At 44.1% G+C, this 12,471-nt stretch overlaps 1 protein-coding gene and 7 non-coding genes across 10 annotated transcripts in view; 2 read left to right on the top strand and 6 right to left on the bottom strand.

Moving 5' to 3' along the window:
- The window catches only part of LOC126268149 (alpha-1,6-mannosyl-glycoprotein 2-beta-N-acetylglucosaminyltransferase), a 429,035-nt gene that overhangs the window by 56,282 nt on the left and 360,282 nt on the right, over nt 1-12,471 (bottom strand). The window lies entirely within an intron of this gene.
- Nucleotides 5,025-5,099, bottom strand: Trnas-cga (transfer RNA serine (anticodon CGA)). The gene has a single exon. It is a non-coding gene; the product is annotated as a tRNA-Ser (tRNA).
- Trnas-cga (transfer RNA serine (anticodon CGA)) lies at nt 5,325-5,399 on the bottom strand. The gene has a single exon. It is a non-coding gene; the product is annotated as a tRNA-Ser (tRNA).
- Trnas-cga (transfer RNA serine (anticodon CGA)) lies at nt 5,625-5,699 on the bottom strand. Its single transcript has one exon. It is a non-coding gene; the product is annotated as a tRNA-Ser (tRNA).
- On the bottom strand, nt 5,925-5,999 carry Trnas-cga (transfer RNA serine (anticodon CGA)). The gene has a single exon. It is a non-coding gene; the product is annotated as a tRNA-Ser (tRNA).
- Trnas-cga (transfer RNA serine (anticodon CGA)) lies at nt 6,225-6,299 on the bottom strand. Its single transcript has one exon. It is a non-coding gene; the product is annotated as a tRNA-Ser (tRNA).
- Nucleotides 6,720-6,794, top strand: Trnas-cga (transfer RNA serine (anticodon CGA)). Its single transcript has one exon. It is a non-coding gene; the product is annotated as a tRNA-Ser (tRNA).
- Trnas-cga (transfer RNA serine (anticodon CGA)) lies at nt 7,020-7,094 on the top strand. The gene has a single exon. It is a non-coding gene; the product is annotated as a tRNA-Ser (tRNA).

Genomic DNA, 12,471 nt, shown 5'->3' with positions numbered 1-12,471 from the left:
CCACAGTCCATTAACGCCAAATTTCGCCGCACTGACCTAAAGGATATGTCCAACATCGATTTCTGCGATTATTTCACGCACTGTTGCTTGTCTGTTAGCTGTGACAACTCTACGCAAACGCCGCTGCTCTCAGTGGGTAAGTGAAGGCCATAGGCCACTGCGCCATCCGTGGTGAGAGGTAATGCCTGCAGTTTGGTATTCTCGGCACACGCTTGACAGTGTGGATCTCGGAACACTGCGTTCCCTAACGATTTCCAAAATAGAATGTTCCACACGTCTAGCTCCAACTGTCATTCCTCATTCAGTGTTTTATGAGGCCTGTTCAGAAAGTAAGGTCCGATTAGTCGCGAAATGGAAACCACTCTGAAAATCAAAAATATTTTATTGGCAACAGTTAGCTACACCTTCCAGTTACTTCTCTACATAGTCGCCGTTCCGACTTCTGTCATAGGGTTGTACAAACTTTCTAATACCCTTGCCATAGAATGCAGCCGCCAGTGCTTTGCACTAATTCTCTATACTGGTTTATAGCTCGTTGTCTGTGCCAAAATGTTGTCTTCGTTTAAGCAAAGATGATACTCACAGGGAGCCAAGTAGGGGCTGTATTGTAGGAGATCAAACATTCCCATCGAAAATGCTGAAGGAGCTTCTTCAATTCCCCCCGCAAAGTGCGACCGAGAATTGTCATGAAGAAGGAAACGCGCGGCAGTAATGCTATGTGGGCTGCATAACATCAGGCAAAAACTCTCACAAGGCCCTCGTACGGGGGTTGGATCTTTAATAGTGGCAACTATTTATTTACAGCTCGTACAAAATACATATGTGTTTCAAAGTTTTATTGACCTTCAAAGGAGTCGCCAGTATTGTATATAACCCGTTGCCAGCGATGTGAAAATCGTAGGGTACTCTTAGCAGTGCCAGTTGTGTTGACAGTTCGAGCAGCGCGGTCTATTACCCACCGAATTTGTAGCAGTTATGAAGCGAATAACGAAGTGTTTCCTTCAGTTTAGAAACCGAGTTGAACACACAAGGGCTTAAGTCAGGGGAGTGCAGTAGGTGGTATAGCACTTAGCAGCCCCATCAGTCAAACAAATCAGTAAAAGCTTGCACTGTACATGCTTGAGCATTGTCCTTCAAAATGATGGTCAGGTCCTGCAGAAAGTGTTGAAAGGTCTCTGTTGGATTCCTTTCATGTTAATTTCTTAAATCTGTTGTCATTTACGGCACAAATTCCTCTTCTAAATTTACTGTGGTGTTTCTGACTATCTAGGAGGAGACTGAGCAGTGAAATGTGTTACTTTTACACATAAACAAGAACGATCTGTCACACTACTATACTTTAAAACACAGTTTATATGTAATTCATGTCTCACAGTCTCATACGAAACCTACATCCGCTTTCTTTTATATACTGTATATGATAAGATACTGTCATCTCCCTTCCCTTCTGTGTGAGAGGATGAATGAGCAAATGTATTTCTAGTTGCATGCTGGATGGTAGTAGACAAGCCTGTCTGCTAGAGAACAGTAGGACCAACGTCTGAACAGGTAGCTACGCTTTCTAAAACCAAAGAGGTTTCTATCCTTAGTATTGTCCTGTCCGTCCCTTGTCATGTTGGTAAAGGAAGCTGCCTCTCTGGCCACTTCCGTTTGTATCTGGGAAGCACGCTCGGTAGGAGCGCAGGTCAGTCTGTCCGCGGCGAGCGTCTGAAATGGTAAGATCTCCGGCTAAGCGGGTGTCTGCTAAGTCTGCAGGACAATGGATTTCTTAAGTTCAGCCTAACTGAAAATTTAATCACCTTTATTTCAGGTTTTAGCTTTAAACTATCTAATGTTATCTTAAATTGCAACGCAGTGTATTTCGAGTGTCAACTTCAGAATATCTTCCAGTAGTTGGTTTGTCACTACTTTGTGAGTAAAGTGGAACCACGTGTTGATCAGAAACTGTAACTAAGATCATCAATCTTAAATGCGAATGTGGATGAGATTATAACGTCTCGTCTTAACAATATTTTTCAATATAGCAACTTTTCTTTATGTTCAACCCACGTGGGGTGCACTTTGTGAGACCAGTACCACGTGCTTATACAATTGCTTGACCCATCAGGTTAATTGTAAGACGATAGTAACCAGTTCGAGGTTTTTCTTTTGTAAATTGCTTTTCGATCTAATTTATTTTAATTATCAAAATTATTGTGGAGTTACACTCTTTGTGTAAACCAAGTTGACCACGTGAAGCATGTGGTATAATCATCAAAGTAGCCCTCAGCTATTCTTTTCGGGAAGATTTCACAGAGAGTTAGTATGAATTTAGTATACCAAGTGTGGTAATTACATGACGGACAGGATTGCGCTACGAACGTAACTTCTTTGGGTGAAAATTGAATCGGTTGGTTGTGGTTAATTTCCTCTTGCATATGTTTCAACGTTCTTCGTGTGTTATTTTATGAATGTAGTGTTGTATGCAGTCTCCCAATATTGGCTCCATATTTGATGTGTTCCGTAAGATTACAAACTCACATTTTCACAATCCTATATAAGGCACCAGCTTAGTTACAAGTTTAACATGCTGAAATTTCAATGATCAATGTTAAAAAAAATTTCCAAATATAAACTGATTTATTTCTTTTTATTTAAATTCTCTTTTTTTATATATGTAACACCGGTTTTCGTATGACTATTAAAAGATTATAATTAATGTTAGTCTGGTTGGAAATTTGGTAAGCTAGACTGGATACCTGGTGAAACAGTTGCTCAGTAATGCAAGGTTAACTTCCTCAGATAGCTCACAGCTTTTAACCCGCTTTTATTGTCTATCAGCACCGCTTTCATATTAAATTAATGCAACAATATTACAGTGTCATCACTTCTATCTCTAAGCTGGTCGTAGGTTGTGTTCCAAAAATGAACAGCATAGAGGCAGAAGCGATGACACTTTCTGCAGGCCCTAAAAGTCATTTTGCAGGATAATGCTCAAGCATGTACAGTGCAATCTGTTACTGGTTTGTTTGACTGATGGGGCTGCTAAGTGCTATACTACCTGCTACACTTCCCTGGCTTAAGCCCTTGTGTGTTCAACTGTATCTCTAAACTGAAGGAAACACTTTACGGCATTCGCTTCAGAACTGCTACAAATTCGTCCGGCAATAGAGCGCGCCGTTAGAACTGTCAACACAAATGGCACTGCTAAGAGTATCCTACGACTCCCACATCGCTGGCAACTACTGGTGACTACTTTGAGGGTCAGTAAAACTTTGAAACACGTATGTATTTTGTACGAGCTGTAAATAAATGGTTGCCACAATTAACGTTCCATCACTTAGTTGCCACTATTAATTTTCCAACCCTCGTACTTAGCGGGAGACACTGCTTTCTAGACATATTCACATGTTCACTGTGCGCTCAGAACTGAGAAGAGCGACGTGATGCAATCGACAGATACATTAGAGACACTGGCTAACAAGTATTTGCAACGCTTCATCGGGTTTTAACTGTGGTTTCCATTTCGAGTCCTATCGGACCTTACTTTCCAAACAGCCTTCGTAATTCCCGCTGTGCTGCTATAATCACGTCAGGAACCTCTTCACATGGATCACCTGAGTACAAATGACAGCTCCGCCACTGCACTGCCCTTTTATACCGTGTGTACGCGATAGTACAGCCATCTGTATAAATCTACAGGGTGACAACTATTGAACTACGAAGAAAACAAAAAACGTAAATTAGTTACGACCTACGGCGTGCAAACGCTTTATTCAACATGCAAACGCCACTACAGATATTCGGATTTAGTTACTACATGTTCGATATGCCTGCCATCACTGGCAATGATGTGGCACAGACGAATTGCGAAATTCTGCATGACCCGCTGAAGTGTCGAAACATCGATGCTGTCGATGACTCCTGAGTGGGTGTTTTCAGCTGAGCAATGGTTTTAGGGTTATTGCTGTACACCCAGTCTTTAATATAGTACCACAAAAAGGAGTCGCATGTGTTCAGATCCGGAGAATACGGCGCCCAATCGGGGCCCTTGCCAGTGGCTTCTGGGTACGCCAGAGCCAGAATGCGGCCCCCAAAGTGCTCCTCCAGGACAAAATACTCTCCTGCTTCGATGCGGTCGAGCTCCGTCTTGCATGTACCACATCCTGTCGAAATCAGGGTCTCTTTGGATAATGGGGATGAAATCGTCTTCCATAAACTTCTTGTACCGTTCGGTAGTCATTGTAACATCAAGGAATATTATTATTCCGTGACTGGAATACCACACCACACACTCACGCATTGAGGGTGAAGAGACCTCAAGATCGCTAAATGCGGATTCTCAGTCCCCAAATGTGCCAAATTTGCTTATTGACAAACCCATCCAAATGAAAGTGGAATTCATCGCTAAACCAAACCACACTAATTCCCATCATGCACTGCATTCAGGCGTGCAGTCTGGACGTCCTAATGCCAACTGTTAAAAAGTTATGGCGATTTTATTTCTTATAGTTCAATAATTGTCACCTTCTATATCGCTATCCCAAGACTTTAGTCACTTTGTATATTTTGATTCCTCTTCACAGCTGTAGCTTGGGGGTCTACAAGGCAGGTACATACGGGGTGATCCATTGATCGTGACCAGGCCAAATATCTCACGAAATAAGCGTCAAACGAAAAAACTACAAAAAAACGAAAGTTGTCTAGCTTGAAGGGGGAAACGAGATGGCGCTATGGTTGGCCCGCTAGATGGCACTGCCATATGTCAAACGGATATCTACAGCGTTTTTTAAATGGGAACCCCCATTTTTATTGCATATTCGTGTAGTACGTAAAGAAATATGAATGTTGTAGTTGGACCACTTTTTTCGATTTGTGATAGATGGCGCTGTAATAGTCACAAACATATGGCTCACAATTTTAGATCAACAGTTGGTAACAGGTAAGTTTTTTAAATTAAAACACAGAACGTAGATACGTTTGAACATTTTATTTCGGTTGTTCCAATGTGATACATGTAAAACTTCCTGGCAGATTAAAACTGTGTGCCCGACCGAGACTCGAACTCGGGACCTTTGCCTTTCGCGGGCAAGTGCTCTACCAACTGAGCTACCGAAGCACGACTCACGTCCGGTACTCACAGCTTTACTTCTGCCAGTATTCGTCTCCTACCTTCCAAACTTTACAGAAGCTCTTCTGCGAACCATGCAGAACTAGCACTCCTGAAAGAAAGGATATTGCGGAGACATGGCTTAGCCACAGCCTGGGGGATGTTTCCAGAATGAGATTTTCACTCTGCAGCGGAGTGTGCGCTGATATGAAACTTCCTGGCAGATTAAAACTGTGTGCCCGACCGAGACTCGAACTCGGGACCTTTGCCTTTCGCGGGCAAGTGCTCTACCAACTGAGCTACCGAAGCACGACTCACGTCCGGTACTCACAGCTTTACTTCTGCCAGTATTCGTCTCCTACCTTCCAAACTTTACAGAAGCTCTTCTGCGAACCATGCAGAACTAGCACTCCTGAAAGAAAGGATATTGCGGAGACATGGCTTAGCCACAGCCTGGGGGATGTTTCCAGAATGAGATTTTCACTCTGCAGCGGAGTGTGCGCTGATATGAAACTTCCTGGCAGATTAAAACTGTGTGCCCGACCGAGACTCGAACTCGGGACCTTTGCCTTTCGCGGGCAAGTGCTCTACCAACTGAGCTACCGAAGCACGACTCACGTCCGGTACTCACAACTTTACTTCTGCCAGTATTCGTCTCCTACCTTCCAAACTTTACAGAAGCTCTTCTGCGAACCATGCAGAACTAGCACTCCTGAAAGAAAGGATATTGCGGAGACATGGCTTAGCCACAGCCTGGGGGATGTTTCCAGAATGAGATTTTCACTCTGCAGCGGAGTGTGCGCTGATATGAAACTTCCTGGCAGATTAAAACTGTGTGCCCGACCGAGACTCGAACTCGGGACCTTTGCCTTTCGCGGGCAAGTGCTCTACCAACTGAGCTACCGAAGCACGACTCACGTCCGGTACTCACAGCTTTACTTCTGCCAGTATTCGTCTCCTACCTTCCAAACTTTACAGAAGCTCTTCTGCGAACCATGCAGAACTAGCACTCCTGAAAGAAAGGATATTGCGGAGACATGGCTTAGCCACAGCCTGGGGGATGTTTCCAGAATGAGATTTTCACTCTGCAGCGGAGTGTGCGCTGATATGAAACTTCCTGGCAGATTAAAACTGTGTGCCCGACCGAGACTCGAACTCGGGACCTTTGCCTTTCGCGGGCAAGTGCTCTACCAACTGAGCTACCGAAGCACGACTCACGTCCGGTACTCACAGCTTTACTTCTGCCAGTATTCGTCTCCTACCTTCCAAACTTTACAGAAGCTCTTCTGCGAACCATGCAGAACTAGCACTCCTGAAAGAAAGGATATTGCGGAGACATGGCTTAGCCACAGCCTGGGGGATGTTTCCAGAATGAGATTTTCACTCTGCAGCGGAGTGTGCGCTGATATGAAACTTCCTGGCAGAAGTTTCATATCAGCGCACACTCCGCTGCAGAGTGAAAATCTCATTCTGGAAACATCCCCCAGGCTGTGGCTAAGCCATGTCTCCGCAATATCCTTTCTTTCAGGAGTGCTAGTTCTGCATGGTTCGCAGAAGAGCTTCTGTAAAGTTTGGAAGGTAGGAGACGAATACTGGCAGAAGTAAAGCTGTGAGTACCGGACGTGAGTCGTGCTTCGGTAGCTCAGTTGGTAGAGCACTTGCCCGCGAAAGGCAAAGGTCCCGAGTTCGAGTCTCGGTCGGGCACACAGTTTTAATCTGCCAGGAAGTTTCATATCAGCGCACACTCCGCTGCAGAGTGAAAATCTCATTCTGGAAACATCCCCCAGGCTGTGGCTAAGCCATGTCTCCGCAATATCCTTTCTTTCAGGAGTGCTAGTTCTGCATGGTTCGCAGAAGAGCTTCTGTAAAGTTTGGAAGGTAGGAGACGAATACTGGCAGAAGTAAAGCTGTGAGTACCGGACGTGAGTCGTGCTTCGGTAGCTCAGTTGGTAGAGCACTTGCCCGCGAAAGGCAAAGGTCCCGAGTTCGAGTCTCGGTCGGGCACACAGTTTTAATCTGCCAGGAAGTTTCATATCAGCGCACACTCCGCTGCAGAGTGAAAATCTCATTCTGGTGATACATGTATCTTTGTGAACTTATCATTTCTGAGAACACATGCTGTTACAGCGTGATTACCTGTTAAAACCACATTAATGCAATTAATGCTCAAAATGATGTTTGTCATTAAGAATTTCAGCTTGCATAACCTGTAAGTGGCAGAGTTGTGGCTACTGCTGCTTTCCACACAGTACTGTGTGGGATGCCCAAGTCGGTTGACACTGGTGGCATCTCCTTCAAGGCTTATCACGCAAGCTTGTTAGAAGTTGGGTGTCCACATCATTTGTTGGTTCTCCATTTTTTTTTGTATCGGAATAGCGATTCTCCTGTTTATCTTAACCAGTTGAATAGCGGACCACCTACGCATAAGATGTCCCCTATATGGAACCTGTCAGTTTCACTGCAGCTTACATTTGATTATCCATACATGACACTGGGTCTGGTAGTTTCGTGCTGGTGCAAGCTGCCACCAGCACACCAGTCGGCAAAGAGGTTGCAGGAAGATCGATAATAGGCACTGAATCAAGAGTGCCTATCAGGAAAGAGGCCAAAGACAGATTCGCAAGCAACGAGCCGCCAACGCCCTCTCGACTCCCAGTATTTAGATCGCCGCTGCGGACCAAAGGGCCCAGTCAGCCAGTCAGATAGCAGCACAGTTGCAGTTGCAGTCAGTCAGTCACAGTCTCTAGCTCAGAGGCAATCAATACATAGTGACCAGAGTAGTGTACATAGTGGGACTTGTACTTCACCAGCAATGAGGCTAACGTGGAGTATTATGGAAGAATTTGTACCACAACACAGGGACCAGCTTAAAGATAAATAGCTTTCTGTTCTGGTAAATAAAGAACCCTGTTAATATATGTGTGCAGTTGTGTTGCAGAAAGAAGATATTCCCCTGATACAAGATTCTACAGTGACAACGACGACGCAAAAAATTTCGTGGAAGAATACATCGCCATTTCACCCAGGATGAAAGACTGTACATTCCAGTTCGTAAACACAGAATGCAGTTTTATTGACCTTGCATTTATTTATTGTTTTGTTTCTTTCTTTTATTTAATTGTTGCTCTACGCCTGATAATGTTGTTCATGCAGAATTTTCTAGAACATAACCGGACCTGGGAAATCAGTAACAGCCGCCAACAATAATATGAGTTGTCTAAAGTGCCTATCCCGTAACCCAGTATGAGTTTCAGGCTGTCTGTCTAACGGCTCCTGGGGGCAACGAAAAGTTGGTTTTCAATGTTTCGCGTTATTACTGATCAAATTTAAAATGCAGTTATAATCTGCTCATTAAGACGTATAATCTTATGTTAAAACTTTAACACAATAAGACAAGTATTACTGTTAGGAACTGTGTGTTTTTCTTGAGAATAGTAACTGAAAGTGCGCATATACACGGACATTATTTATCTAGTATTTGAAAATGAGATCGCTTAGCGAGTTCCATCACACTTTAAACATAATTTCAAACCTTTCGGAAATATTTTTTCGCTGCTCCCTCCCACCCACCCACACAAAATGGTGAAGCAAAAAGTCTATTGGTTACTACATTTTCGCTGTTCGCACAGTAAATCTTTAGCATCAGGCATGAGATTTAAATTTATTACTTCTTTACTGCTAATTCTATTCGCAACATATTTTGCAGATAGTATCCACATGTAACGTTGAACGACATGCAGAATTATAGCATTGTATGACATATAGTTTTTAAGACACGACGTGATAAACAGATGTGTCATAAAAACTAGCTTTCCTTAAAACAGAGCTACTGACGCTGTTTTACACATGGCAGATCGCTTCTTTAGGGGATATAGAGTGGGGGTGGTGGTTTTTGTACTAACGAGATGCGCGCTAACTCAAGTGCTGGAGAATTTACTGCCATGCGTACGGTCGGGATCTTTCTCTCGATTGTGGAATAGATTTTGATGTTAAACTAATTCCGGTAGGATTTGATCTTGTACGTTAATCAAGGAACCTGCTCAGTTACAGAATTCTCATTTATGTTGGAGTTTGCAAAAAGTTAATTTTATCAACTTAGCTAAGCTAAAGTTGTTTTCGCCACTCAAGTAGCGACATTTAATAGCCGTCACTATGATCTCTATGCTTCAAATGATATTGATTAGCATTGGCGCAGGGATATTGTAATAATAGTGACCCTAGCCGTGGTTACTTCGACTCCAGGAGAAAGACAGAATGACAGACGAGCAGGAGTGTTACGGCCTTCGCATTACGATTAGCCATCTCAGGATATTGCAGTGCTTTACCGTCCCTACAACTCACGATGGTCGCGTAAAATTTCGCTTCTCTGGAAGTTTGTATTACCATCATAGAAACATCCAGTAATATTGTGTGCATCTTCGTAGCTCAGATTCGACGAGTTTGCCGTGTAGGGAACCCTGTTTCGATTCCTGATATTAGAATAAATGTCCTTCTGGGAGGACCGTAACGTGGAGCACCTTAACTGAATGATGGCAGTGAGTGAGCGGTTTATGAGAGACGTAACGGATCCGGTTTGGAAAAGCCGACATTAGTGACTTAGGAGTCCATACTGACATTTAATGGCGTCATTCGGCGGAGGGTCACACATCGGCCAATGGGCAGTGCACGCTATTGATTTCCGATCGCGGAATTATATTGTTATTAGAAGGATATTTTTGTTCTAATGGAACGACATGCTCTTCTGATGGCATTCGATAGGTCTCGAAAATGGGAGTATAATGAGATAGGGTTTGCAGTTAAACATTTCGTTAAAGCATGCTGAGAACTGTGCTACCGCTGCGACAGAGTCTGTCGGCGAAAATCAGATTAACATCGAGTGCCGCGCAAACACAAACTAATGGCGCTCTGCCGGCGCGTTTCGGACTCTCATTATCCGGGCACGCAGTAACAAGCATTACAGAACTACACTCTTCATCACGCGCCATTGAAGGCCATAGATAAAAGGCAAAATATTCCAGGAAAAAAACCAATTACCTCAATAATTCGGCACGTGAAAAGTTACGAGACCCAACGATACTCTCCTATTTGCATACTGTAATTCGTTTAAGGCCTTGTTTGGTAAATGTAACCGTTGATGAAATAGTGAAGATGTAACCGTTACACGTAACATGCTTTATGAAAACAGTAGGGACTAAACTCGTAAACTCTTAAGGGATAGCCCATTTGCTGAACTTGGAATAATATGATAGCTGTTGATGTATATATTTTTGCAGGGCGCAGCTGCAGAGCTAGGCTACCTCTATCTGCAAAAAAATATAGCTTTGCGTAATACGAGGTGTATCTAGAAAGTAAGTTTCCTTTTTTTTAAAACAAGGGCAAGGTAGTTACATGATAACCTTTATTGGGAACAGGTACAGCAATGTTTTGAGCTATTTTTTGACATAGTAAAAGAATTGAGACACTTGTCATATTTGGGGATCAACTTTTGTATTCTTGCGTCGTAGAAGTCAGCCGCCTGTTAATGGAACCAGCGTGTGACAGCGATCTTCAGCTTTTCGTCGTTGTCAAAACGCTGACTGGAGGACACGAATTTCTTGAGGTGCAAGAAAAGATGGAAATCGCTGGAAGCAAGATCAGGACTATATGGTGGATGAGCAAACAGCTCGCAGCTAAACTTCTGCAAAACAGCTGCTGTGAGCCGAGCTGTATCCGAACGAGCATTGTGACGGAGCAGCACAACACCCGCAGTAAGCATTCCACGCCTCGTGCTCTGAATGGCATGTCGCAGCTTCCACATTGTTTCACAGTAATAGTCAGCGTTCACTGTTGCACCCCTGGGCCGGAAGTAAATGAGTAGAATGCCCATCCTGTCCCAGAACATCGTTCACATCACATTCTGCACTGCCACTTTCCTGTTCGAATTTCGTCTTGATCGCTGCTTGGCTTCCAGGGTCAAGTGAGAAATCCACGTCTCATGGCCCGTGACGATCCTGTCGAGGGACTCCTCGCTATCATCACGATACCGCAGCAGAAATGTCAGTGCTGATCCAAAGCGTTTCGTTTTTTGCTCGGGAGTCAGGTTTTTTGGCACCCACAATTTCTTGAACAGCAAGTGCTTAGTGACTGTTTCACGCAACAAGGATCGCGATATCTGCGGGAAATGGCGCTGAGCTCCGTAATCGTGAGGTGACGATTGTCCACCTCAGCAAGGTGATCACTGATGAGGGACGGTGGCCCAATCTTCATCATGGACACTTTGAAGACTTCAGAAAAAAGCTTACACCAGCGATGCACCATTTGCTCATGATGTCCTGCCTGCAGACCTGACAGAGCTGACGGTCAATTTCGATGGGCGCGTTGTGCGTTAAGGAACCTCATCATAGACCGAACCTCGAAGGTGGCGAGAGAACGAATAAGAGACGCCTTTTCGGGGCACTGCTGGCTATGTACTAGCCCCAGGCGGGACCTATCCGGCCGGCATTTGACTGTCACTTCGCTGATCTGTCTCGCATGTGTGATTTTCCCGGTTAAAAATATCTGTTTCAAAGGAAACAACATCGGAAAACTTACTCTCTGGATACGCCTCGTATTTACTGATAAAATACGTAAAGGAAAAATCGTTGCCGGATTGGTTTCTTGGAGCTTCGTACGTGTAAGTCACAGGAAATCAGCGAAAGTATTTCTTCGGTTCGACGAATAAGGAACAAACGCCTGTCAGTGTACGTGAATCTTCGGCATGAAGAACGCAGCCTCGCTATCGTGTTAGTTCTCTCACTGGAAACAGTTGCTCTTCTCGTCTGAAGAGTCGTCACGAACTGGCGAAGCCGAAGCGAATGGTGGTTATTGCTCAAGACAAACGTGAAGTCCTTTGTAATTGCATCCAAAGGGTTACTTATTACTGCATAATGCTCCCTGCAGCACGTTTTGAGTTTTACCTTCCTCAAAGGCAGCGTGATATTCTAGCAGCTGACGTCATTTTACGCGGTAATTCGTAACTCACGATGCTGATGCAGTGTATGCCATGAAGGACTTCTAGAGGAGACATCTAGAAGAATGTGACTTGCTCATTTTATCCGAACCATCCTACAGAACGAAGTGGTGCACTGGTTAAGACGCTGGGCTCGTATTCGAAAGGACTGCAGTTCAAATCCCCCTCCGGTAATCCATATTTAAGTTAACGTGATTGTCCCAAATTCGGTATGGTCCCTTTGAAAAGGCGCGACTTATTCCCTTCTCTACTCATTTCCCAATCCGAGTTTGTGCCCCACTCCGTCTCTAATCATCTAAATGTCGACGGGACGCTTAACCCTAATACGAGATTGCAATGCCTGTGTTATTCCGAGCTACGATGTTAAAACTTAACGTCGTAATTCGGACAATCT

The sequence above is a fragment of the Schistocerca gregaria genome, chromosome 4 (assembly GCF_023897955.1).
Source record: "Schistocerca gregaria isolate iqSchGreg1 chromosome 4, iqSchGreg1.2, whole genome shotgun sequence".
NCBI lineage: Eukaryota > Metazoa > Arthropoda > Insecta > Orthoptera > Acrididae > Schistocerca > Schistocerca gregaria.
Note: the sequence above shows the minus strand (reverse complement) of the source record. Positions and strands in the feature narration are given on the sequence as shown.